We start from the raw sequence: 27,292 nt of genomic DNA on the forward strand, positions 1-27,292 counted from the left end.
GTGTGTGTGTGTGTGTGTGTGTGTGTGTGCGCGTGCGCGCGCGTGTGCGTGCACGTGCACATGTGACTAGTTCCTTGTTTTAAAAGAGTTATTATAATGGTTTTGGTATATATATAGATGAGACCTCCCTGGGATATATGATCAGTTCTGCAATCTCTGGTTCAAAGTTCTAGCCACTTAAAAGAATTTTGACAAATACCTTACTTTGTCTTTGCTGTTGGAATATCTGATATGTTGTTAAGAGCAATAAATGAAGTGCTTATATAATCTCTTATTTCTTCTGCTTTTTAAAAAATGATTTTCCCTATATTCACCCCACTTCAGAATATTATTCTCTTGTTAAGGATATCACGGAGATCCTTCAGCAGGTTTGTTCCCTTCTTATTTGATTGTGCCGAGATCTAACCAATGATCATTTAATCATAGTCCTGCAAAGCTTCTGAAATCTGAATGGAAAACCCCTTTATCCTAGGGCCCTTTCTCTTATCCTTTCTCTGTCGATAAGGGAGACTGAGTGATTTGCCAAATGTCCTGGCATTAGGTTTCAGATCTTGCTCTCTTGCAAATGTTTCAGTGGAATGTCTATGTGTACATCCAAATCACACATACTGACCCCTGCAGATGAAATAGAAGACAATGAGCACTGTGGTCTGAGTCAGGGCAGCCGATGGTAACTGTGTCTGCCAGAGAGTTCAAGAGAGGTAGATGTCTGGTCTAAAGGCAGTCAAGTTCTTCAGTTTTATCTACTTTCAGTAAGCGTGTTGTCTGTGTGCACTTGCAACATTCATTAAATTAGAGATAAAACATGCACACAGGGTTTGTTTTAACTGTGTGGCCTTGTTGTTGGGGGTGCTTATGCTTGACTATTCTAGAGTTAAAACTGAAGGTGTGTGTGTGTGTGTGTGTGTGTGTGTGTGTGTGTGTGTGTGGTATTGTATAATAGCAACATATTTTATCTTTTGATACCACAAATATACACGGTTTCTTTTTTAAAGTTAAAATAAGTAAAAAGTGAAAGTTTGCAAAAAGAACAGAGAAGCCAGGAGATGAAATACAAAGGTTAGAAATATCAGGGTATCTTTAGAAGTTCAGTAACTTATAAATGCATATGAGGTACTGTAAGCATCCCCTAAAAGCAAAAGAAAAACCGGACTTGTTCTCTGGCAAGAAGGAAAGATTAAGAGATTTTTCGTAGATTTTCCAGATCATGGTCAACCCTGCAATGGGGAAAGGATACCTGTACTTTAAAAATTACTTTAATAGTCTTAGCATTTCCATTTCTATGAAGTCTTTTAAAAATCACCAAACATAGCTAGTCCTGAATTTAGAAAGTCAGAGCAAAGGCTTCTGAATCCTGACTTTGTTACCTGTTTCCTGCTACTTTGTTGGGTGTCCCTTATCCTTTACGAGCCTGTGTTTCCATCTGGATAAATGGAAAATATTGAACAAGATGATGGACCCCCTACGGTCCTCCTTAGCTTTATTTTGTGAGCCTGTGATCCAATTAGGAAGAGTAGGACATACCTCTGCCTGGTTTTCTCCCTCCTATTAACTACTGACTCATAAATTCTTTGAGCTACAAAGGACAGTTCGAGATACCTGGTTAAGAACATTTGCTTTACTGTTGTGGAGACTGAAGGCTAGGGGGGTCATCTGACTTGCCTGAGATCACACAGTGAATTAGACCCAGAGCCAGGACTAGGAATTATCGTTATCTTCCAGGCCAGAGCTACTTCTTGATATTCCAAGTTTGTCAAGGAGACGAGAGAACTTGACTGAGTCTTAGTGCTTTTTATAATGATGTTTTCTTATAGGGCCTGAGGTCTTAGGTCTAGAAGGGACCCTGGGAAGCCTTGTGCAAGGCTATTTATATGAATGGTGCATATATTTAAGAGAGAATTTTCCCCAGCCTGTTCTTCCTCATTACTAATAAAAATTTGCCATTTCTTCCTATTTGATCTCTATAATAGACAAGGAAAAATAACATCATTGGGGTTAATATTGTGGAATTATTTGTATCTTAAGAGTTACTTGAGGCTCATTACTAGCACTGAGTCATGAAGGCATATCATAAGGGAAAGGAAGACTTGTATTGGTTCTTTATTTAGATAACATAAAGATTTATTTGGGGGGGTGGCATCTAGGGAGCTCAGTGGATTGAGAGCCAGATCTAGACCTGGGAAGCCTGAGATTTAAATGTGGCCTCAGATACTTCTTAGCTGTGTGACCCTGGGCAAGTCACTTAATCTCCACTGTCTAGCCCTTACTGCTTGATTCTATGATGGAAGATGAGAGTTTTTAAAAAATTAGTTTGTAGAAGATGAAACACAAATCCCAAAGCTATTTTAAAGAGGGAAACATTTTTATTGGTGAACAAAAATTTTATAAATTACATACATCACTCTTTCCAAATAACAAGTATCAAAACAAAAAAGTGCAAACTCTACCTTGCACTTTTTCCTGGACTGTTTTGTATGACTATAGAGTAGACGGTTAATTTTTTTAAAACCCTTACCTTCTGTTTTAGAATCAATATTGTGTATTGGTTCTAAGACAGTAGAGTAGTAAGGGTTAGTTGGGTTAAGTGACATGCCCAGGGTCACAGAGCTAGGAAGTATTTGAGATCTGATTTGAACCCAGAACCTCCCATCTCTAGATCTAACTCTATCTACTGAGCCACCTAGGCTACCTCGAGGGTTATTTTTCAGTGTAAATAATTCCTTAAGAGGCTTATTCTGAAGTTCATCAGAAATTGGATTAACTCTCCCCCCTCCCCCATTTTATTATCATGCAAAACACAGTTCCATATTGACCATTGTTGTAAGAACAAAGTCATCTATAACCAAACCCCCAAAATAAAACCATAAATACATTAATGTGAAAGACAACTTCAACAGTTCTTTCTCTGGAGGTGGTTAGCATTCCCTTTTATAAGTCCTTCAGAATTGTCCCAGATCATTGCATTGCTGAGGGAAGTCAAGTTTTCACAGTTGATCATTGTACCATATTGCTGTTACTATGTATGATGTTCTCCCGGTTCTGATTATCTTACTCTGCATCTGTTCCCATAGATCTTTTCAGGTTTTTCTGAAATCATCTTGCTTATCAAGAAATTGGATTAATTTTGGTGGTAGACCTTGGGGTAGACATTAGAGATCGCCGATTCAACTAATCCAGGACCTCTTATCATTTTAATCATCCTTGGATAGGCTGCTCATCTTCAATCTGACTGAAAATCCAGTCAGTAACCTTCCAATAACCCAAGACCAGTCAGAAACTCCCACTAGAATTTTCTGTTGTGTCCTCGGTCCCAGCTCTGGGGCAGAACTTAATTGCTTCCTGAGATTAGAGCATGTGACATCCTTCTTTTTGAGTCTTGCCTATGAGAGCTACGTAACTATAAACACTGAAAATTCAAGTATTCCTATACTTGTTCAAATATTAGATGTTTGGTAACTTTCTAATCAATAGCCTTTTCCAGAATGCCCAATCTGTTTTGAAACTGAGCATTTCATGGACGGAACAGTCTCTTGAACTGAGGGGGAATTGGTCCCCAGGGTATCCTGCTTCTTTCTCCTCCCTCAGGTGTTAAGAGTTGGATCTGGTCAATTTATTTATTTCCTTACTACTGCTGACTGCACAACAGGGACTTGATCCGAAGCATCAAAGACTGGGGACTCTTAAGTCTTACCTCCTTTTGTATCTGATTAAATCCTGAACTACAGACAGTGGTACACAATCCTCTTTGTCATATTATCAACTGAAATCACAAGAAGCAAAGCACTGGGGACTCAAGAAGGTAAACCATCTCCTCTCCTCCTGTAGAGCTGGAACTCAGATAATGGCGCCACCTGATAAGATGGAGAATGCCAGCTGCTGCTGCCAGTTTTCTACCAGAATAGAAGAATGCATTCGGATGGTGAAGGATATGCGTTCACAATGGGAGTTTCTCAGTGACCTGCATTCTCTCTCTTTTCTCCCTCCCTTTGAAAAGATCACTGGACTGAGAAGCAGGACATCTGGCATCTAGAACTGGCTCTGCCATTAACTAGATGTGTGACCTTCCTCATCTGTAAAACAAGGAGCTTTGATTAATGATTGTAAGGCGCATTTTTATGACAAAGTACTTTCTTCACCAATCTCCAGCACCAGGCTAAATGCCTCCTTTCCAGCTTTTCATTTGGGGCCATATTTAGCAAACTCAGTTTCTCAGTGTGGAGACAGTGTGGGTAAGACACTTTTGCTTCCTGACCAGCTCCTATTCCTCCATCTGCTCCAGCCTGCTGTGAGGCATGATATACATTCACCATCTGCCACCACGTTGACCCTGCATGGGGGTGAAGGGGAAGAAACCTTGAACACATACTTTAATCACATGCCTCCCTCAATAGACCTCTCTCTGACCACTGATACTTCATAGTCTATTATCTACCCACTCCCTTTTCCGTTTCTCATCCCAGTGATTTGAACCCCTAGCCAGCAACGTACAAACACCTTTCCTCATCCCAAGTTCCCTACTTCCATATTCTCATCCCCCTCAACTTTAACCATCTCCTAATGTCCCATTCCAGATCTGCCTGTCCCATTCGCTGTGCTCTTTGGAATGTCTACTCCACAATTAGCAAACTTTCTTTCATTCTAAATATATTTCTTAAAAACAAAACAAAACAAAACACACCCTTGCCTTCCATCTTAGAATTAATAGTGTGTATTGCAGGGGTCCCCAAGCTTTTTACACAGGGAGCCAGTTCACTGTCCCTCAGACCATTGGAGGGCCGGACTATAAAAAAAAACTATGAACAAATCTATATACCACTGTCTAGGATATTGGAGGCTGCAGCGCTGGCTGTGATGGGCCTGTCACACCTTGCCCAGACCCATCACTGCCACCCCTATTCCGGGCAACAGTATACACAGTGCAGAATCCCCTCCCCCAGATCACTGCTCACCATGCTGACATCTTCCATTGTGCAGCCACATAATCCTTTGCTTGGCACCTCATTCTCATTCAGTTACTCTCAGAACAAGGTGCCAGGCAACAGATTATGTCACTGGAAGTAGTACTGTACGTGAGCGATGCCACACTTTGTGGTGCTGCCACATAAGTGCTCCTCTCACTGACGACCAATGAAAGAGGTGCCCCTTCTGGAAGTGCAGTGGGGGCCGGATAAATGGCCTCAGGGGGCTGCATGTGCCCCGTGGGCCATAGTTTGGGGACCCCCGGTGTATTGGTTCCAGAGGAGAAGAGCAGTAAAAGCTAGGCAATGGGGTTAAGTGATTTGCCCAGGGTCACAGAGCTAGGAAGTTCCTGAGGCCAAATTTGAACCCAGAATCTCCTGTCTCCAGGCATGGCTCTCTATCCACTAAGCCACTTAGCTGCCCCCAACATATTCCTTTCCTTGTTGTTATTGTTTAGTCTTATCAGTCATGTCCAACTTAATGTGACTTCATTTTAGATTTTCTTTGCAAAGATCCTGGAGTGGTTTGCTATTCCCTTCTCCAACTCACCTTATAGATGAACAAATGACTTGCTCAGTCACACAGCTAGTAAGTGTGAGGTGGGATTTGAACTCAAATCTTTGTGACTCAAGACTCTGTACTCTATCTAATGTACCAGCAAGCTACCCTTTTCCTACATTATCACTACTGACTCATGGAGCTTGGGCTCTATCCTGATGTTACTGCTTCTCTTGCCACTCTGGTTGCCCTTTTACACATTATCTCCTTTGAGGTTCATACTAATCAGATTGATTACACAATCTAGATGCTGGCAATTATTACTAATAGCACCCCCGTGCACCCTCTCTAGTATATTCTCCTTCCTTCCTCAATGGGTTCAGTGCCTGGCTTATACTTTCTCCTCCCCATTTCCTGCTCTCATCATCACATCAGGATACTTCAGCATGTGTATTTATTCTCCCTGAATATCCCAACTTCTCAGTTCTTCAGGCTGCCTAGTTCCCATGCCTGCCTCTGCCACAGCAAAAGGTGATGGGGCCTTTGATGTTGCTATCACACCTGTGTTCCACTTCCATGTTTATAAACTCTGAAGTTCACTTATTTGATCCTAATCTTTTATCATGTGACTTTCCCTTTTCCTCACCATCCTTAATCCTAATTCTTTTTCTTCCCCTCATATCCATTGACTATGAATTGAATTGAATAAGAATGGTAGCAGTGCCATTCAGTTCTTTTCCATCATTCAGTTCTTTCCTATCATTTTCTTTCTCCTTCCACTCGAACTTTGCTAAACCTTAGCCTGAGATTGCTCCCACCATCCATCTCCTTTACTCCCATTCACTTGTTAAATGGAGCTGCAGAAGATCACAAAATCATGGCAACTGTGACCACTACAATTTTGTTATCTAACATCAACTAGGCCTTCACTACATACAATGAGGCAACCATCCTATGTGCTTCCCTCGAGGCAACTAAATGGTGAAATACAGAGAATGTTGAACTGGAAGTCTGGAAGGCCTGAGTGTTAATCTTGCCCTAGACAAGATTTGACCCTGGGGATATCTCCTTGAAATCAGGGGTTGTCTTTTGTCTCTTTTTGCATCTCCAGGACTTAGCACATAGCAGGCACTTAATAAATGTTGATTGATTGACTTAACCTCTATCTGAGTTTCCTCAATCATATAATACAGGCATCCCTTCCACCACAACTTTCCCCATTGAGGCTTTGATATATCGCAGATTGGCACAAGAGATAAAATGGGAATTTGGGGGGAATTTTGTAGATGCTGTAGACCCGGCTATAATTAACACAAAGTTTACAATAAGGCACTGTAAATATTTCATAAAAGAAAAAGGAAAATTTCAGAGAAGAGGACAAAAATACTTTATAAAAGTCTTCCAGTTGGCAGCTCTGTGCCCCTAACATCCGCGATGTGGAAGTGATACCTGTGATAGCTCCTTCCTCCCAAGGTTATTAGGAAGATCAAATGAGATAATATTTGTAAGGTACTTGGCTCTTAGACCAAAGTAGCTCCTTAATAAACACTTGTTTCCTTCCTCACCTCCTGCCCCCACCCACAACTGCCTCAGTGTCTGTTCCAAACCTTTTCATCCCCCCTCTGGTTTCTCATAGAACTCTTGCCCTACATCTATCCCCATACCCTCCAGGTGAGAATTTAATTTTATACTTGACTGAAGTAAAGGATGGATAGGGTGTTAGGGGAAAGGCAGAGAATAATAACACATACAGAGAAAAGTGAATTAAAAATATATCAAAGGTAGGTACAATGTAATTTTTAGAGAAGAATGCAGGTATCCCTCCCATATAGCAACCTTCCTGATTATGATTTCATTATATCTCAGATTGACCTAAGAAATTAAATAGGATTTTTTTTTTAAGTTTTATGGAAGCTTTAGGCAACATGGTAAGGACAGCAGGCAACACTGAAAAAGTTCCAGAAATGCCTAAAACATATGTATAGTATTAAATACTATCAACATATATTATCTTTTAATAGCATAAAAGATGGTATATCACAAAAGATGTGATACACCACAATATACTATTATATTATCATAAATATACAGTTTCTTTTTTAAAGATAAAATAAGACGGTAAAGTTTGTGAAAAGAATGGGAAAGCCAGCAGATGATACACAAGGGCTAGAAATGCAGAGATATCTTAAAAAGTCTAACAACTCATAAATGTATATGAGGTATTGTAAAGTCTCCATAAAAGAAAGGGAAAAAAATTCATACTTCTTCTATGGTAAGAAGGGAGGACCAAAAATCTTACATGGATTTTCCAGGTTGTGGGGGCACGATTCTCTTCCTCTATTCTCCCCTCTTCCCTCCCACCCCATGATGTGGAAGGGATACCCATACTTACAACCAAGGGAACAACCAAGGTTTCTTGTAAGTAGATGGTTTCTCTAGACCTAAGTTGTGAAGGAAGCTACATATTGTATAAATCAGCCAAATGTCTGGGTACTATCCTAGGTGTTGGGGACACAGTGTCAAAAGTGAATGATCCATTTTAAAGCAGGAGAAACTGATGTATGTTATTAGATAAATACAAAATAGATTAAAGGCACTTCAAGCAGAAAGTGGTACTTCTGATGGAGCCAAGTCTTGGAGGAGGTGGAAATGTCCTTAGAGTTAGAGGAGTTGGAGGGACATATCCCAGGCCTGGGAATACAGCCTGTGCTTGCTCTTTCTCCATGGAGAAAGAAGACTGGAGTGGCCTTTGCAAGAATGGCCAGTTCATTATCAGAGCCTGGAGGAGAGAGTGAAACCATGTAATTGTGCCATCTTCCATAAGAATAGCAGAGAGTTGCCTTTTCCCACCTCATCATATGGTTGTGCCAATTTTTTCATGTTCTTTGGAGCCTGCTTTGGCTATTTTGGGTTTGAAAAGAAAACACAAGCCACTGGATGGAAATTCTTTGGCTCCTTTCATCATCATGTCTGTTGGCTTGTTTCTTAGTGATTATTTTTCAGCCTCTGCTTCAATTCAGCAGCCATTTCAAGTTTCTTTTTCCCTTCATTCTTTAGTCTTTAGTCATTCTCTGTGGCTGGAGGACCTTCCTTTATTCTTGTGGTGCTTCTTGTCATCAAGAAAATGGAGAAATTGCCCATTCTCCCCAAATTCTCAAAGTAAGGCATTGCTTCAGTATTCTGTTCATCAAAACGAGTCAGCATTTCCCAGTTCCTGTCTTGTTTTCCCTCAGCCTCAATTATTCTGTCAGATGTAATTTCCTTTTCAAATTTTTATTTTATGGCTTCTATACCGACACTTCTGGAACTTCTCTAATAACACCATGACTTTACACAGTGTCTTCTCAGTTGCTCACTTCACAGATTATTCCATTAGCCCTCAATCATTCCCACAAGGCAAGCAGGATCAGAATGTCTGCATGTGAGAACACTGGTTGGAAACCAAGGAGTCTGAGGAATGAATACAGTGAGGCAGGTCTTCCTGTCTTTATCAAAGAGTCAGTTCCTTATGCTAACAGCCTGGTGTAGATGAGTAGAGTATGGGCTTGGGAGGCAGGAGGACCTGGGTTTGAATTAAGCCTCAGTCACTGACAGGCTGTGACCCTCGCAAGTTGGGACACTTCTAAATTTCAGTTTCTCCACTTTTACACGTAATATCATTTACTCCAAAGGGTTGTTGTGAGGATCAAATGAGATGATGTATTTAAATCACTTGGAAACTTTAAAGCACCATGTAAATGTCAGCTATAATTGCTTTCATGTCAAGTTTCTCCTCTAGTCAGTCTTTTACATATACATTCTGCAGGCTGAATATTCTCTGACCCTAATTATTCTTTTTGGAGAACTGCCATTGTTGCTGAATGAGATGAAGGTGGTAATGAATGAATTAAAAAAAAAAAACATTTATTAAGCACTAACTATGTGCCAAGAATAGTACTGTGAGTTGTGGTTTTTCAGTTCTGTCTGACTCTTCATGACCCCATTTAGGGTTTTCTTGGCAAAGATCCTGGAGTGGTTTGCTATTTCCTTCTCCAGTTCATTTTACAGATGTGGAACTGAGGCAAACAGGGTAAAGAGACTTGCCCAAGGTCACATAGCTAGTAAGTGTCTGGAACCAGATTTGAATTCAGGAACTACATTTTAATGAAATTATTTTCCTTTGTAAGCTTGTGTAATTTATGCATTTAAAAGCATTCTGCAAAAGGGTCTTAGGGACTGTCAAAGGGGAGGGTACTTGACCCATAAAAGACAAGAATATCTTTTAGAGCTATCAGAAGTAATCACTATATTAAGCCCATGACCGTTGGTTTGGGTTTGAAATGTAGCTTTTCCTTCAAATTCCTTTAAATTCCCATGAATTTAAAATTAAATTAAATATGAAAATTACTAGGATGGAAAGAAACAATTATTTATTAAGTGCCTACTGTGTTCCAGGCACTGTGCTAAGCTCTTTACTCTAATTTGGTCCTCCAACAACACTATGAAGTAGGTTCTATCCTCATTTTGTAGTTAAGGAAACTGAGGCAGCAGAAATTAAGTGATTTCTCTAGGGGTCACACAGGCAGTAAGTGTCTGAGACTGGTTTTGAACTCAGGTCCTCTATCACAACACCTAGTATTCTTAGTGAATAAACAAAAAGCGCCTCTCTACTATGTGCAGGTTGTTGAAATCAGTAAGTTTAGTTGCTTGCTGCTGGCATTGTTAAGTCATTCTAATGCATACCTTGGACAGAGTCAATCCCTTGGTCAGAAACTTTTAATGATTGCCCATTGCTTGTTGAATAGAGACTGATCCTGACATTCTATGACCTGCCTAATCTTCTATTCCCATTGGCACCAGACTAGTATATATTTGTGCCTACATGGGCTATTTAATTATTACTATTAAGTAGCCTTTCGTCCCCACAAATCATAGCATTTGAAAGAGTAAGGTTCTATTTCACACAGTTATGTTACAAAAATCTCCAGTGACTCCCTATTGCCCGCCTAATACAGTGTAAAATCTTTGTGAATCCCCCTCCTGTTGTATTGTATTGATGAATCAATAAAGCCCCTTCAAAATGCCCAAACCAAACCACTTCTGTCATAGCATGCTACATACACATTGCTTTATATTTTAGTTATTTGTGTTCCCCGTCCTAGCTCCATGACTTCTCGTGTTCTGAAGAGGGACAGGAAAGCACCTCCCCACCCTACCCCCACAATAAAATATTACTCATTGGTACAGAATAGAAATTCTAGTCCAAGAAGCAAAAACTTCACAAAAGCAAAATTCTTTCTCTCTGGAATATCTATGAAGTTGGTCTCAGAAGAACTAAAATGACAGTTGTTGGGAAGCATGCGTGGTAATCAAAGATGCTTATGCTGACATCCAGAACTTGAAAGGAAAGGCAGTCCAAAGCACAGACAATATCTTTCAATCACCTGACAAATCATGTACCACAGCTCTCTCCCTCTCTTATTCATATCTTCCATCTTCAGCTGCCTTTTCCTGGCAGAATGGGATAGTATTTTTCTTTCCTTCTTATTTTTTAAGTTAAGGGGAAATTTAGTTCCTCAGGGCCATTCAGTTGATGATGCAGGAGTGGAGTTCAGGAGAGAGATGCTTACTGATGAGAAAACAGGCTTAGAAAAACTAAGTGACCTGTCCATGATAGTGTAGGACTCAGGCAAGTCTGTCTCATGCAAAATGTCTAGGATGGAATAAAATGAGTCATTCATAGGCCATCTGACAGTTAACAAGCATAGTAGTATAGTACTCAGACCATTGGTTCGGAATTAGTCAGGAGATCTGGGTTCAAATTCTGCCTTTGGTAGGTTTACTTCCTGTGTGACCTTATTACCCAAAAGAAAAGTGATGCACTCTTGTGTGACCTTGGACAAGTCCTTTTCTGTCCCATTTTCTTCATTTATAAAATGACCAGGTTGACTAGCTGACCTCTGATGTCTATTCCAATAATTCTATGATTTTACAAAAGGATTTTCAGGAAGGACACAACAGTAGGTCAGGTAAACATGTCCTTGTATCCAGTGGAAATGTGCCTAGTCAGGAGAATGTACTGGATGTGGTGATTTACATGGTAGATTTCACCACGTCTGAGAGACACTAGCTCCTCACAGTTTGCTCTTCATATATCACAGGCAATCAGGCAGCCTGGCAGTTAGCCTTGTGGATCAATTAATTCTTAGACTACTTTCTTGCCTTTTAGGGGAAAAAATTCAGCTCAACCTGTATAACACATTCAGCTCCTATCACATATGGTTAGACAACCAATAAGTGTCAGAAGAGATATTTGAACCCCAGATTTCCCAGTGTTCTTTTCCCTAACACCAACTGTATGACAAACACTAACATATAGATAAACCTTCTATTGAGACTTCCATTTAAGGTTTGCTTCAGTGATTGTTTGTAGTATTGAGGTGGCCTGGGAGACTTCATGAGGGCAGCATGCATCAACTATGATATATCCTGCCAAGGTCAAAGGACTTCAATAATGTCTGATAAAGGACAGTATGTTTGTCCTACCTACCCAACCAAATGTAAAGAGATTAAATACCAAGTTGGCCCACAGAGTGATAACCTTTTTTTTTTTTGGTCATTATTACTCACAGACCATCAGCCAAGTCAGAGTTTTATCCTTTTCTGTGTTATAGACCCCTATGGCAATTTGGTAAAACCTATGAACCCCTTCTCAGGATAATGTTTTTAAATGTGTATTTAAAATATATAGGATGACAAAATAATTTCAATAGAAGCAAAAATAAATTTTTTATTCATAGGATTCCTTGGATTCCATGTATAGACCATAGAATATTAAACTATTCTAAATTGTAGAAGTGACTTCACCCTCAAAAGTCATTCTTATCCACATAATATTTTGATCAATCTCATAAGAAAGTGTTGAAACAATGCAAAATGACATTAAAATGATGATCAGATGTATGTAACTTTGCTTGAGTAGGTGTACCTAAATCTAGTCTTTGTCATCACAAAGACCTCCCTCCCATTTTTCAACTCCCCTTTGCTTCAGAGTGTAGTAGAAAAAGGATTAGAATTCAAATTGGAGAACCTGGGTCCAAATGCTGCCTCTGCTACTTAGTAGCCAGGTGACCTCAGGCAAGGAGTCCCTTAGTGTCTCTAGGTCTCAGTTTCTTCATCTATAAAATGAAAGTTAGCCTAGATGACCTCTAAGGGCCTTGCTTCTTAAAATCTATTATCCTATGATAAATTTTGAGTTTTGTCCAATAAATCACATTTGGGATCTCAATTGCTTTCTCAATGCCAGATACCCTTGTTATTAAAAATACTCATCTTTCCGTTTTATCGATATTTGTACCTCATCGTGTCATCTCACTGGCTCTCTAGTCTATCACCTTTCTTTGAGATCTGCCTGTTAAGAGATTGCCTTCTCAGTCTTTCTCCATTTCCAGTAGTGTTTTTGTTGTTGTTGTTGTTGTTGTTGTTTTGGTTTCTAAGGACTCTTCTTGATATTACAGATGCTTGCACCTGATGTTTCCATCTATATTATTCGTTTGGAGTATGGTACATTAGTTATCTGAAAACAGAGATGCCATGGGCTGTGGTTTCTGCTTTCATTATTAACTCCTGTAAAAAAAAAAAGTAATGAATGAAAGAGTTTCTGTTTGCTTCTCCCCTCTCCTCCCACAGAAAAATTTAGTGATTTGTAAATGCCCTTCCTTGGTCTCTGGCCCTCCCCACCCCAAACCTGGGTAGTGAATATTTATATATAACTTGTTTTATTGAATAAGTTCAGAGTATAAAATGTGTTAGTACTTGTTTCATAGCAAGCAAAAAGGACAACATTAATACAGCCTATGTATTTAAGGGTCTTTCTGTGTAGTATTTTATTTACTGAAAAAATTGAATAAATGGTGTTCTCTCTTTGTAATAGAGATATAGATATAGATATGTTAGAAAAAAGACTGTATATTGCCTCCAAGTCTTACTTGTTCACTTACAAGTGAATATTTTGTTTTTAAACCTGTGTTAGTGCCAGGATTCTTAAAAGAATGATACTCATTTTCTTCTTGGCTTAAACAAACTATCTTCATAAAAGACTAGATCTAACAAAATTGATTTGATTTAAGAAATCTAGTTATCCCCTTTCTTCTGCATCTATATCCTCCTCTGTAGAGCTGGCAACTGACAGCCTCAGACCTATCAGAAAATTAGAGTTATGTCTACCCCAAGCATGTGAAGATTCCCCCTGTGGAGTGGGTGGATACGGTCATGCACTGCATCTGCAGCCATCGCCAGTCATCCTGACTTTTGTCTTGCTGTTGGCCTTCAAGGACTGGAATAGATTGAAGCTGACCACTTTGAGCAACTCTGCCACACTCAAATCCAATTTATTCACAAGTCAAGACATCACTCTATGATATCATTAGTCCTCTTTGAAAATGAGATATAAACAAAACAACAATATAGTCTCAATGCACCAGGCATGGGTCAGATGGATTAAAAAATCAGGCAAGATGAACACTTGAGGGTTCAGACATTGACTAGGAAGGGGACCACGAGTAAATTCTTTCTAGATCTCAGCTTCCCTATCTGGAAATCTGGGAAATTAGATAGTTAAATTGGTTTTTCCAATGCATCTTTTATCTCCACCTGCAAAAATCACACTAGAGTTGAAGTCTCAGTTTTGCATCTTAATACCTTTATGATCTTGGGCCAAGTCTCTTCATTTCTTTGGCCTTCATTTCCTACGCTAATAAATAAGAGTGATAGACTAACTTTTTAAAGTCCTCTGGTTCTTAATCCTACTAGCAGAGACCTATGGAATCCAAGGACAAAAACAAGGATTCCAATTTTAAAAGTGGCATGGTATGTTGACAAGCTTAAAAAAAAAAACAACCCAAACTTTATATTCTCTCTTAGGATTGATATTAAATATTGAGTCCAAGATAAAAGAGCAGTAAGGGAGAGGTCATTGGGCTTAAGTGACTTGCCCAGGGTCACCCAACTGGCAAGTGTCTGATGCCAGATTTAAACTCAGAACAAGTCTAACTATCCACTGAGCCACCTAGCTACCCCTCTAGCTAGGCTTTTAAAAACTAGCTTTCCTCTGTTTCAGTGTGCTGTTTAGGAAAACTAAAGAGTTTGCACAAAGCAGGAGAACTTGTCTTAAAAGAGATTTGGGGAATCACTTTTGTTCAATAATCTAAATGCTTGGCAAAGTGGCATTCCCATATAAGTCATATTGAAGATGAGTAAGTTAAAGGCAAGCAGCCTGATTTATATTCCTGATGGAAATGCACCTGTGACACGAATAAAATGGAACATGAATTAATCACCCAGGCCTCTCTATTCACTAACCACATTGGTTGGTGCTCACTTGCATGAAGTGACTCAAAGGGCAAGCCATGAGCCATTTTTCATGAACATGATGCTACTGCTATAAACAGGCATGGATGTAATGAATGTCGTCAACCACTTACTTTCTCATGATGCTTCTTCCTGGTCAACCAGTGTTAAATCTAGCCTTATACAAAAAACACAAAAGCCACAAAACAAAAGTAGCACTTAACCCCCCCCCCCCGCAAACCCCTTAATTTTCTGTCTGAGAATCAATACTATGCATTGGATCTAAGGTTCTAAGACAATATCAGTAGGGCTCAGCAGTTGGGGTTAGGTGACTTGGCTAGAATCTCTCTCTCCCTCTCTCTCTCTCATACACATAAACATGAAGTGTCAGACCAGATTTGAACCCATAATCTCTAAACCTGCCTCTCAATCCACTGAGCCTCCCTAGATGCCCCCAAAAGTAGCTCTTCTCAAGTTGTGCTTATTTTTTGAAGTCAGATCAAACCTACTAGACCCCTTAAATAGGTAAGTGAGATGATTGTGCCCTGTCTCACTTCCTTAGTACTGTGGCATTTATTCAATTGTTGAATACTGAAGAGAGCCAGGGTTAAATTAAAGAAGTGATTTAAAAATACAGTTTAAAGTCTAAACATGTAAGTCCTCTGCTCAAAATTCTTTAGTGGATCCTTATTGCTTGTGGGATAAAATATTAGCGTCAGCAGTTAAAACTTTCTTCAATATGATTCCAACCCCTCTCCAGGCATTTTATATTAATCCTCCTTTACAAAGTCCACATTCCAGTCAAGTGGCCTCCAAGCTGTTTATTCATTCCTCAAACTCCACACTTAATAACTCATCTGAGAAACCATCTCCCATGCTTGTGGATGAACTCATTTTTCATCTTTTATCTCTTGAAATTCCTATCTTTCTTCCTACCTTCCTTCACAGCATCTATGCAAAGCTTTTCCTGATTCCCCAGCTAATAGTGCTCCCTCCTTTTTTTTTTCCTTAATAAATCATTTGAATGTTACATTAAAGTTCCCAGTTATCTCCTTTTGTCCCTCTCTTCTATGTAGTAGAGAAAGCATCATTTGATAAAAATACGTATGTGTGAAACCATGTATTGCTTGTTTCTGTTTATCAGTTCTTTTTCTGGAGGTGGATATATATTAGTCATCCTTCAAACAATATTTCTGTTCTTGTAAATAATGTTCTCCCTCCCACTTGAAAATACCTTTATTTGTTTACTTAACTGGAAACATTCTATATATACATACATTCCTACCCACCCTAACCCTGTTTTCTTTTTGACTTGATATCTCTAGTTCTGACCATGGTGCCCAGCAAATTTTGTTTCTTTTCAGTGGTGTCCAACTCTTCATGACCCCATTTGGCAAAGATACTGGACTGGTTTGCCATTTCCTTCTCCAGCTCATTTTATATTTAGATTTAAGTTAGTTTAGCTCATTAGATGTGGAAACTGAGTTACAAATGGGGTTAAGTGACTTGCCCAGGATCACACATAAGTGTCTGAATCTGGATTTGAACTCAGATCTTCCTGACTTCAGGCCTGGTGCTTAATTTTTATTGATAATAATTATTGATTGTTTATCATTGGGGAATAGCTAAACAATTTGTGGTACATGATTATAATGGAATACTATCACGTTATAAGAAATGGCAAGCAGAATGATTTTGAAAAAATCTGGAAAGATTTACATGAATTGATGCAAAGTGAAATGAGCATTTTATAAGAAGAATATTTTATACAGTGACATCAATATTTTTTGACAAAAAACTCTTGAGTGACCTAGTTATTCTTAACAATGCAGTGATCCAAGACAATACCAGCATATCATTCTTTTATACTAAGGTCATTTGGATATATTTATCCTTTTTCAGATGAGAAAAATATAGTACTCTTCAAACAAAAGAGAGTCATGATGAAAAATGTCATCTGTCACAACTGATAAGAGTCTGAATGCAGAATGAAACAGACTATATTTTACTTTCTTTTTACTTGTTTTTGTTTTCACTTGATAATATTCTATAAAATGACAATATGGAAAGATTTTTTGCATGATTGCTTCTGGGAAATCCATATGAAATTGTACCATCTCTGAGATGACAAGGAATAGAAAGGAAGTGAGGGAAATGGAGAGAATTAGAGATCTAAAAAAAAAAAGGTTCAAAATTGTTTTTATATACAACTGGCGGAAAATAAAATATCATTAAAAAGAAAAATAAAGTGATAAAAATGTTTCAGTTGGCTAAAAAGTGATTGTTGAATGCAAATAGTCATTCTTTTGATTTTTCTTTAAATTCATGAAAGCTGATTTCAACTTTGATCTGAATTATCAGACGTCATGTCAGCATATCATTCTACTATAATAAGGTTATTTGGATATATTTATCCTTTTCATATGAGAAAAATATAGTACTCTTCAAACAAAAGGAAGTAAGGCGCCCAATGCACATGCCCCTCCTTCTGTCTGACAATTTGTATTCCTTATGATGCTGTTCACCATGACACTCTAGAGCACTCTTAATAGAAAAGGAAAATTGAGAAGTGACCATACATGAAGACCATCCTAGATAACTGCTGGTAACTACAGATGAAGGCTTAGTGTTCTATCTTAGAGCACCAATTGATTCTTATTGCAATTTGTTCTATATCTAAATTAATTGCCCTTTCTTTATGCTTTATTGTACCAGGGGTACAGATTCCAGATGCTCATGTATATAAAAACATTTTGTTATACACTTTTTGTGGTGAAGGAAGACAATTTCCTTGAGTCTTTTTTCTTTCTTTAAACCTTTTTTTAAGCCTTTACCTTCCATCTCAGAATCAAGGCAGAAGAACGGTAAGGACTAAGCAATATGACATGACCAAGGTCACATAGCTAGGAAGTGTCTGAGGCGCTTGAATCTTTTTCACAAAATCCTAGGATTTGGATCCCCCAGTTAGATATACTCTATTCTGTATTCATTTTGTTGGATTGCTGTCATAAAATCATAAAGGAGATATTGTCCCAGCTAAATATCATTAAAGGCATCTGATAATAACGGGATAGACAAAAGTAGGAAAGATCATGAAATGACATTAACTATTATTTTCTTGAGACAGTGTTGATTTAGTTAGATTTATAACATCTGTGATGATTAGCCTTCTGAAGGTCCTGGGTTTCTAGAATAAGATTATAATAACCCAGCATGACTTCATGGGCCAAATGACCACTTACATGGCTCTCTGTGTCAGGAAGATCTAGTCCATATTTTTATGTAGACATAAGGCTTGTAATTTCAGTGTTCAGTAAGATGTTATCCTGAGCATCTTTGCTGTCAGTGTTAGCAGAGAGGATTCTTTGGGATTTTAGTCATTCTGAACATAAGGAAGAAATCTGAATTCGGAACTTGGTGCCTGGCACATAGTAAACATGGAAGACAGGATTTTTTCCTTCCTTCCATTGTGTGTGTGTTTTGTGTGTGTGTGTGTTTTGTGTGTGTGTGTGTGTGTGTGTGTGTGTGTGTGTGTTTTTGGTTCTATAAAGATTGGGGGGTAGGGGGGGAAGAGGGACATTTGGTTTTCCATCATACATTAGCCAGATTCTGGACTCTTGATTTCATTTGCTGAAGAGAAGGAATGGAGTGAGATAGTGTCTATAAAGCACTTGGTAAACCCTTTTCTGCCTCTGTCTGTAAATGCCAGCTGTTAGGATTTTCATTTAGTTTGTTATATAATAGTCAAGCTTGTTTTTCCTGCAATAAATGGAAAATTATTTGTTGAAACAATAAAGCAAAGTGTTTAGAATGCTGGGTAGAGTAAATCATGGAGTTTGTTCCTTTGGAACTTTAAAAAAAGATATTTGCATTAAAATGATTGAAAACATTTTATTAACTCGTGACAGAATTTACCTACCACCTCGCTGTTACCTTAAGATGCACCTCTTTGACCTTTTTAAAAGCTTTTTACAGGTAGGCTACAACCTACCTTTCCAGGGGGATTTTTCATCACTGTCTCTTATGTATTCAGGATCCTGGGCAAACTGGCTTACTGGCACGGTACTCAACAGTCACGTCCCACTTCTGTGTCTCTGGGTGGGCTGTACCATTGCTTTTTTATTCTTCTCTCTGCCTTCTTGAATCCCTGGCTATATAGCCCAACTCTAACTACTGGAGTCTTTTTTTTTATTTCTCCCTAATATTTATGCTTCCCTTCCCCAAATTGGGCATATACATATGTGTAAATTCATTTATTTATATCTATTATAGTCATATATAATACATATTATATAAGATGTTATAAAATATATTTAACTACAATTATCTATAATTATAATTTAATAATTTAAATCTATTCATACATTATAATTATATATAATATGGTACCTATATTATAAAATGAATTTAAATATTATATATGTATATATTAAATCTTTACCTTCTGACTTAGTATCAATATTAGTGAATTGGTTTCAAGATAGAAGAGTGGTAAGGGCTAGGAAATAGGAGTTAGGTGACTTGTCTAGGGTCATTATAGCTGGGAAGTATCTGAAGAGCCAGGACCTTCTATCCTCCAAACCTGGTGCTCTATCCACTGAGCCATCTAGCTGCCTACTATATATTTTGCATTAATTCCTTTCTACCTATTATTTCCCAATAGCCAAATGTAATCCTCAAGATTGCAGGGATGCTCTAATTTTTGTATTCTTTTTGTTTTTTTTGTAAATTAAAGTTCATTTAATTAATTAATTAATGATATTTTTTCATGGTTACATGATTCATGTTCTTTCCCTCCCATTCTCACACACCCCTTCCATAGCCAACGAGCAATTCCTCTGGGTTTTACATATGATCAAGATCCATTTCCATACCATTGATATTTGCTCTAGGGTGATCATTTAGATTCTACATCCCCAGTCATATTCCCATTGACCCATCTGATCAAGCAGTTGTTTTTCTTCTGTGTTTCTACTCCCACAGGTCTTTTTCTGGGTGTGGATAGTGTTTTTTTTCATAAGTCCCTCAGACTTGTCCTGAATCATTGCATTGCTGCTAGTAGAGAAATCCATTATGTTAAATTGTGCCACAGTGTATCATCAGTCTCTGTGTACAATGTTTTTCTGGATCTGCTCCTTTCACTTTGCATCAATTCCTGGAGGCCGTTCCAGTGCACATGGCATTCCTCCAATTTATTATTCCTTTTAGCACAATAGTATTTATCACCAAAAGTTACTACAAGTTTTTCAGCCATTTCCCAATTGAAGAGTTTCCCCTCATTTTCCAATTTTTTAGCTATCACAAAGAGTGCGGCTATAAATATTTTTGTACAAGTCTTTTTCCTTATTACCTGTACCTTTGAGGTACAGACCCAGCTGTAGTATGGCTGGATCGAAAGGCAGACAATCTTTTAAAGCCCTTTGGGCATAGTTCCAAATTGCCTTCCAGAATGGTTGGATCAATTTGCAACTCTACCAGCAATGCATCAGTGTCCCTACTTTGCCACATCCCCTCCAGCATTCATTACTTTCCTCTGCTCTCATATTAGCCAATCTGCTAGGTGTGAGGTGATACCTCAGAGTTGATGACTTTATAGTACAGTTTAAGATCTGGTATTATTAGGCCACCTTCCTTCACATTTTTTTTCATTAATTCTCTTGATATTCCTGATCTTTTGTCCTTCCAAATGAACTGTTTCCAAATTTTAGGGGAGGAATTAAAAAACATTACCTAAGCTGGTAACTGGATAAAGTATTTTGAAATGAGATTTTTTGGGGGTTTAAAACAGTCCTGGTGGGTGATGAAGTGTCCCACAATGCCAAGAATTGGAATCTTTTTTCTGCCAGCAGTTTTATAAGGCATGTCTCATTTTGTTAATTTACTCATAAAATGCAGAATTTAAAATAGAATATGTAAAATATTTTGTACTCCAAAAATCTAACAAAAAGAAGTACCTCTGAGAACATTGAAGGAAAAACATGATCTGAGAAGTGTAACTGAAGGCCACAGTCTTCCTCTAAGAGTTCTCTTGCCAAGGGGCGTCCCTGCTGTCTCTCCTCCTGCCCCAGGGAAAGAGTTGGACTAGAGATGATTGTTAAAGGGTTTGCTCTTTAGCAGAGAATAATCATTTTTACCTTTTGTGCAAAACATGTTACGTTTTCAGATCATTTCCAATGAGCACTACGCGCTGTCGATGTGAATGTAGGGCCTGGAAAGCATCTTGCTCGGTTTTGAGCCTGGTTCTAAAAGCAATCTCCCGTGTAAAGTGTGTGACTAGTTTGATCATTTGTACACAAAAAAATTTGGAAAATTTTTTTTCTAATTCAGTAAAAATTTGGTTCATTTTTGTATTCTTATCCCCAGTGCCTAGACAATGCTTATTGAAAGGAACAGAGCATTATCACTAGCTAATTAGGCTTTGTCCATGTGCCCAAAGAACATAATCATTCTTCTACATTTTCGTTCCTGACTGGGCACAGGGATTCCTTTTCTGTATTGATTTTCATTACTAGTCAAAATATTCCATTTGTGGTATAAATTTATAGAGTTAGAAACTAGATTTGGATTTAGATGATGTGAATTAAAATAAATCCTCAATCCTATTTCTTTAGAGCTATATAACCATGGACAACAATAGCTTAATCTCATCAAACCTTGAGTTTCTCCATGTATAAAATGGGCATAATTATATCTGCAGTGCTAGCTTATAGTATGGAAGCACCAACTCTGGAGTTCAAATCCTGTCTCTGGTGCTTATTATCTAGGTGCCTTTGAGCAAATCGTTTACCTTCCATCCTGGGCCTCAGTTTTTTATCTGTAAAATGAGGGGGTTGGACTAGACAGAAGATTTTTGGGACTCTTTCCAGCACTAGGTCTATTTCCTATGGAGCATCAGATGAGATATGAAATATTCTGTAAGCCATTAAAACATCCCTTATAAACTTCAGCTATTATTAAACTATCTGAACATGGGTTAGAAAATGTCCATGTTTTTCATTAAATGTGCAGCTGATTCATTTCCCCTTATGTGCACATATCACCAAGTCATCCAGATGTTCAAATTGTGACTGAAAATAAAAGATGCCCTTTTGAAAAGATTGTTAGAAAATGAAGCCAAAGTTAGTGAGAGAGTTTAGATAAGAACTCATAAACCTACAGTCTGTTGCCAGATTGCTCTCAGGACTAGAGCCATATTTTATTCATAATGATTCCTCTTTGAGTAAGCAAAATTGACCTCCATTTTAAAATGGGATCTCCAAGTTAGTGTGGGATCTTGAGCTTATCTGTCCTGAAGGCAAAGCATATAAATTAGGTAGTTAATTTTCCATAAATCCATTCTTTAAGGGGGAAATAAAAAAGAACTTGGCTAGTCAGTCTTTTGTTAAGTACTTACTATGTGCTAGGAAAACAAAGAAAAGTAAAAATGTCCCTTTTCCTCAAAGAGTACACACTCTAATGGGAAAAGTAGGTGAATTCAATAGTGGTCCTTTGGTTGAGCTTGAACAGTCTTTGGGAGATATTGGAGGTTAGAAGGTCTATGGGGTTGTGAAGAGTAGGACACAATGAACAACTAAACAACAAAAGGATAATGGAGTCAAGAGCTGAGAGAGATTCCTTTAAGATCCCTTAAAGACTTGGTGATCCCTTCAATTTTACAGCTTACTTGCCAAAGGCATAGGGGAAGAAATAGATTTGAATTCAGGTCCTGACTTAGTCAGGTTCTGGTGTCATTGTGTAAAAGGCATCCTTGCATATAACTGATAACATTTGATTGCTAGTTTGCATATCATTTAGAAATAACATATCATTGTAAAGTGGTTTTATCTTTCCTTCATAAAGGAATTAAGTATTGATTCTTAAAAAAACAAAACAAAACCTTACATTTCATCTTAGAATCAATACTACATATTGGTTCCAAGGCAGAAATAAGAGCTAGGCAAGGGGAGTTAAGTAACTTGCCCAGGGTCACACAGATAGGAACAGTCTGAGGCTAGATTTGAACCCATGACTCTTGTGTCTAAGCCTGGCTGTCAAACTGAGCCACCTAGCTGTTCCCAAGTATATTAATCTTTGAAATTGTGCTCAATGCACATGAAAATTCCCTGGGTCTCAGAATGAGGTCAATCTTTTGTAGTTTCCCAATTAGCCAAGTGTGTCCCCAACACTGTATGTTGTTTCCCCCATCTTTGTTTTGTTTTCTTTTCCTTTTTGTCAGTTTAAAAGCCTAGCTAAGTGCTGAATGCTTTTTCTGTATAGTAGACTCAACCTATTTGAAATCTCTGTAACATAGTATGGCAAGTGACCATTTTGAGGCAACATTGCACATTGACTACTTTGCCATTATCTTGGAAGGATGTTCAAGGAAGACTAGTACCTCTGGCATGAGGGCTTGTTGAGCCATTTTCAGGGCTGCTCATTTCCTTTTGGTGTCTATCTGTCCCCCAACTCTAACTAGGAACAATTTGTTCAAATGTTCATGAAGGCAACTGAGGCAGGTGCTATGGAATACTTAGTGATTGATCATACATCAAAGGCATAAGAGACATCCATCACATCGAGGCTATCACCAGTCATTTTGCCTCTTGTCTTTATATTTCAATAACTTGAGAAGAGAGGGACTGATGAATTTGTGCAACTCTACCGTACATAAATCTAATTCATGAATGAATCAAGATATCATCCTGTGATGCCTTTGGTTCTCTTGGAAAGCAAAGGATGAATACCAGCTTAAAAAAACAGTACCAGCATTATCTTGGAGTTAATTAATTTTATATATACATACTCATGTTCTTTCCTTATTCTCTTACCATTTGGGAAAACCATTAATATTCTTCATGTTTATAAATTTCTTGAAAGATAGTGTTTTCAGGAAAAGTATAACCCCCACCCCCAAATAAAAATACCCCCCCCAATTGATGAAACAGGAAAAAACTCAAGTTGACATCCTATATCATTCTATTTTCATCTTCCTTTGACTGCTTCATTTCTACATGAGGATTACTTAGATATGTCAATCCTATAGTCAACTTGGATGGAAAGGCAGAGTTTTCCCTTCAGGCTTCCCTTTGTCTCTATGATGCCCCAGCTATATGTTGGGTAAACCAAACTTTTCAACTCTCAACAATACAGAGGAAACATCATTGTGAGGTTAGCATGTTAGGGCCTCAAGCACTGAGTCACAAGAAATCCAATTAGGGCACATGGCTACATTGTTGTAAGTCATTTAAATATCTTATTTTCCCCCCTGGGTAATGACATTGATTAAACATTAGAACAGGCTACCAAAAGATTGTCCCTTGAGATCTTTGAAAATAGGATCAATAATTAACTGTCTATATCCATCTTGGATGCTTTCAGCTTTCCTACATACAGTTAGGGTCCTGAACTGGAAAGTATCATAGTTTACATTTTATTATAGAGTGTTTTGCATACTTTATCTCCTGCGCTTCTCACTACAACCTTGTGACACAGGTGAGAGGTATTGCTCCCCCCATTTTACAGAAAAGGAAACTAAGGCTTAGAGATATTAAATGACTTGCTCATGACTGGTGATTCCAATTTTATCTCTCCTGACTATTTAGCATTCTTCCACTCTCCCTCATACTTCTCTTCTCTAGAGTACCATCTTATATTCTTGTGACTAATTCCTAATTCTATGTATAACTAAAAGGACAGTGGGACTAGTATTGAATGAGGGGCACAGAAGACTTGGTTTTGGGCTCCAGATTTACCATGAAATAGTCATTTGACTTTGGCCAACTTGCTTGCTTCCCTTTGTTTCTGATTTTAAAGCAGAGACAATAATTTTTAAGGCTCTTTTTTAAGAGCTTTTAAGGCTCTTAAAATTGTGGAACTGTAAATGTAAGGCATTTAGTAGTCTACTTATGAGTTATTACCTTATCCTACACCCCATCCCATTTTTCAGTAAGCAAGTTTAAAATTTTGATTGCTTTTATAAATATACTCTAAATAATATATAATATAAAATAATGTGTATTTTAAATAACTTGGTTATAAAGTAGTATTATTTTAGATCTTAAAATATTATTGTTGTGGCATGACAGTTAAGAGACCATTTTGTTGTAGTTTCAGTATTTAAACAATTTTTTCATCCTAATGAATCAATAGTTGAATGAAATTGATTGTATCTTGTTGAAGCTCAGTTTCCTCTTTAGGACTGTGTTAGGAAGGGTTGATGATATCTCACACAATGATAACTTATATTGGTTGAAACTAGTCTTGTATGTTGAGTATAACTTTGAATTTTTGTAGTCACTGAACTATTGATTTGTAAACACCTCATGTAATCAATCATCTAGCAATTGTTAAGCACCTACTATGTTCTAAGCCCTGTGAAAAGTGCTGCAAAATCTAAAAGCTTAAAGATCAAGGTGCTTCCATGTCAGGTCTGACATTTTTCATCTCTAGTCTTTGGAATTTAGGCTGTAGTCCTTCTGATTTTGATAGATTGTTGGGCTGGTCCATCGTCTTTCCTCTAGCCAGACTGGAACAGAATAATGGCAGCTTGTAGCATGTATCTTCCTGGAGTGTAACTCATAGGCTATGAATCCCTTTGTGGTGTGTTGTGATGTATGAGAAGCCCTATGTATGTAGCCTTTGGAATGGTTCTAATGGGTGAACTTTGGTTTTTTGTTTTGGATTTTTGTTTCCATTTTATCATAAATGTTGAACCTTTTTCATTATCTCCATTTGGTCTAAAGTTTATGGAAGTGTGCCCAGACCAGGAATGAGATATAGGACAATTGTCTAAGTCTCTGAAGACCTCTAAATGTTTCTAGAAATGCCCCCCACTCCACTTCTTGGCAGAGATTGGGAGCCATGAATATGGGTTACTCCATATATCAGACTTTGGGGATTATTTTGACTAGTTTTATTGAACTATTCTCCCCCTCCCCCCCTTTTTTTAATAAAGGATGATGCTCTGGGAGAGGCAGAGGAATACATTGAGAAATGCACAGGATATAAGAACAGAGGCTAGCAATAGCATTTATTTTTTAAAAAACAGACTGCAAAAGTGTTTTACTATTCTCATCATGGATTCTCTTTGAACATATTTACTTGAGTGATAATGGGAGATGGTGTGATACAGTGGAAAGAAGGTGGGCTTTGGAGTCTTTTGGCTGGTTCAAATACTGCCTTGGTCATTTGCCTCTGTGATTTTGGGGCCTTTTACTATCCTGTTTTATTATATATAAAAAGAAAAGTTTAATCTAGATAGACTTGAAGGTCTCTCCTAGCTCTAAATCTATGATCCTGTTATTATATGAGGAGCTGATTGAAGGGACAATGTGATGGCTTATAATACATGGGACTTCGAGTCAGTTCAAGTCAGCAAACATTTATTATTGACTTACTATGTGCCAGGCATTGTACTAAGTGAAGGAAATGTAAAGAAAGGCAAAAGACACTGTCCACTCTCAAAATAGGGTAGACGATATGCAATCGATTGGGTGCAAACAAGTTATACTGCAGTTAGATTAGGGCAAGCAGCAGTGGGAAGATACTAGTATTAAGGGGGAATCAGGGAAGGCTTCTCAAAGGAAATAGGATCCCAGCTGAGACTTGAAGGAAGTCAAGGAATCCAAGAAGTACAGATATGGGAATAGCGAATTCCAGGAATGGAAGACAGATTTGAATTGATAATGAAGTAACTATAATGTTGAAACTCAGCACTGTGGCTTTCAGTATTCTGCTTAATCCAGCATCTGAAGTCAATGAAATCATCAGACACAGATTAAGGGGGCAGATGAGTAGAAATCATGACTTCTAAATCCAAACAGGATTCTCTGTTTATCTGTATAAAAGCCATAATTTTCTTACCCCAAATTTGGTTTATGCAAATGTTATAATTAAGAAAACTCAGTGAAATTTGGAAAAACATGGAAAGGCCTACGTGAAATTATGAAAAGTGAGAGAAGCAGAACCAAGAAAATATTACATGCAGCAACAGAAATATTCTTTGAAGAACTTGAATATGCCTACCTCTAGAGAAAGAACTGATAAATAGAAATATATAAGATACAGTTTTATATATACATGTATTTTTGTCAAAGAATGTCTTCTCTAATGGAGGAAAGGGAGGGAGTTAATGGAATATCTTAATATTTTAAATGTCACAAATTTTAAAAAAGAAAGCTCAGTGAAAGTGAGAATGTAGTTATGATAAAAATCAAGACATTTATCTTAATGATTGGAAAGAATAAACTTGTCTTGAAAATACATTTTCATGCAAAATTCCTTTCATTATCAAGTATCTATAACATATGTGAGGGTGTAAAATTAACCTTCAAAGAAATTGTAGGGCTAAAGCTCATAGTCAGACCAATAACTATAAAATAGCATCTTCTCATACTTGATCTGGCAACATTGGGCATGATTAATGTTTGTTTGTATATTTTAAACCCTTACTTTCTGCCTTAGAATCAATACTAGTTTTTGGTTCCAAGGTAGAAGAGCAGTAAGGGTTAGGCAATGGGGGTTAAGTGAC

The 27,292-nt window shown here is 37.8% G+C and overlaps 1 protein-coding gene across 1 annotated transcript in view; it reads left to right on the forward strand.

Moving 5' to 3' along the window:
- The window catches only part of TSPAN5 (tetraspanin 5), a 216,541-nt gene that overhangs the window by 140,156 nt on the left and 49,093 nt on the right, over nucleotides 1-27,292 (forward strand). The window lies entirely within an intron of this gene.

Source organism: Monodelphis domestica, chromosome 6, assembly GCF_027887165.1.
Source record: "Monodelphis domestica isolate mMonDom1 chromosome 6, mMonDom1.pri, whole genome shotgun sequence".
NCBI lineage: Eukaryota > Metazoa > Chordata > Mammalia > Didelphimorphia > Didelphidae > Monodelphis > Monodelphis domestica.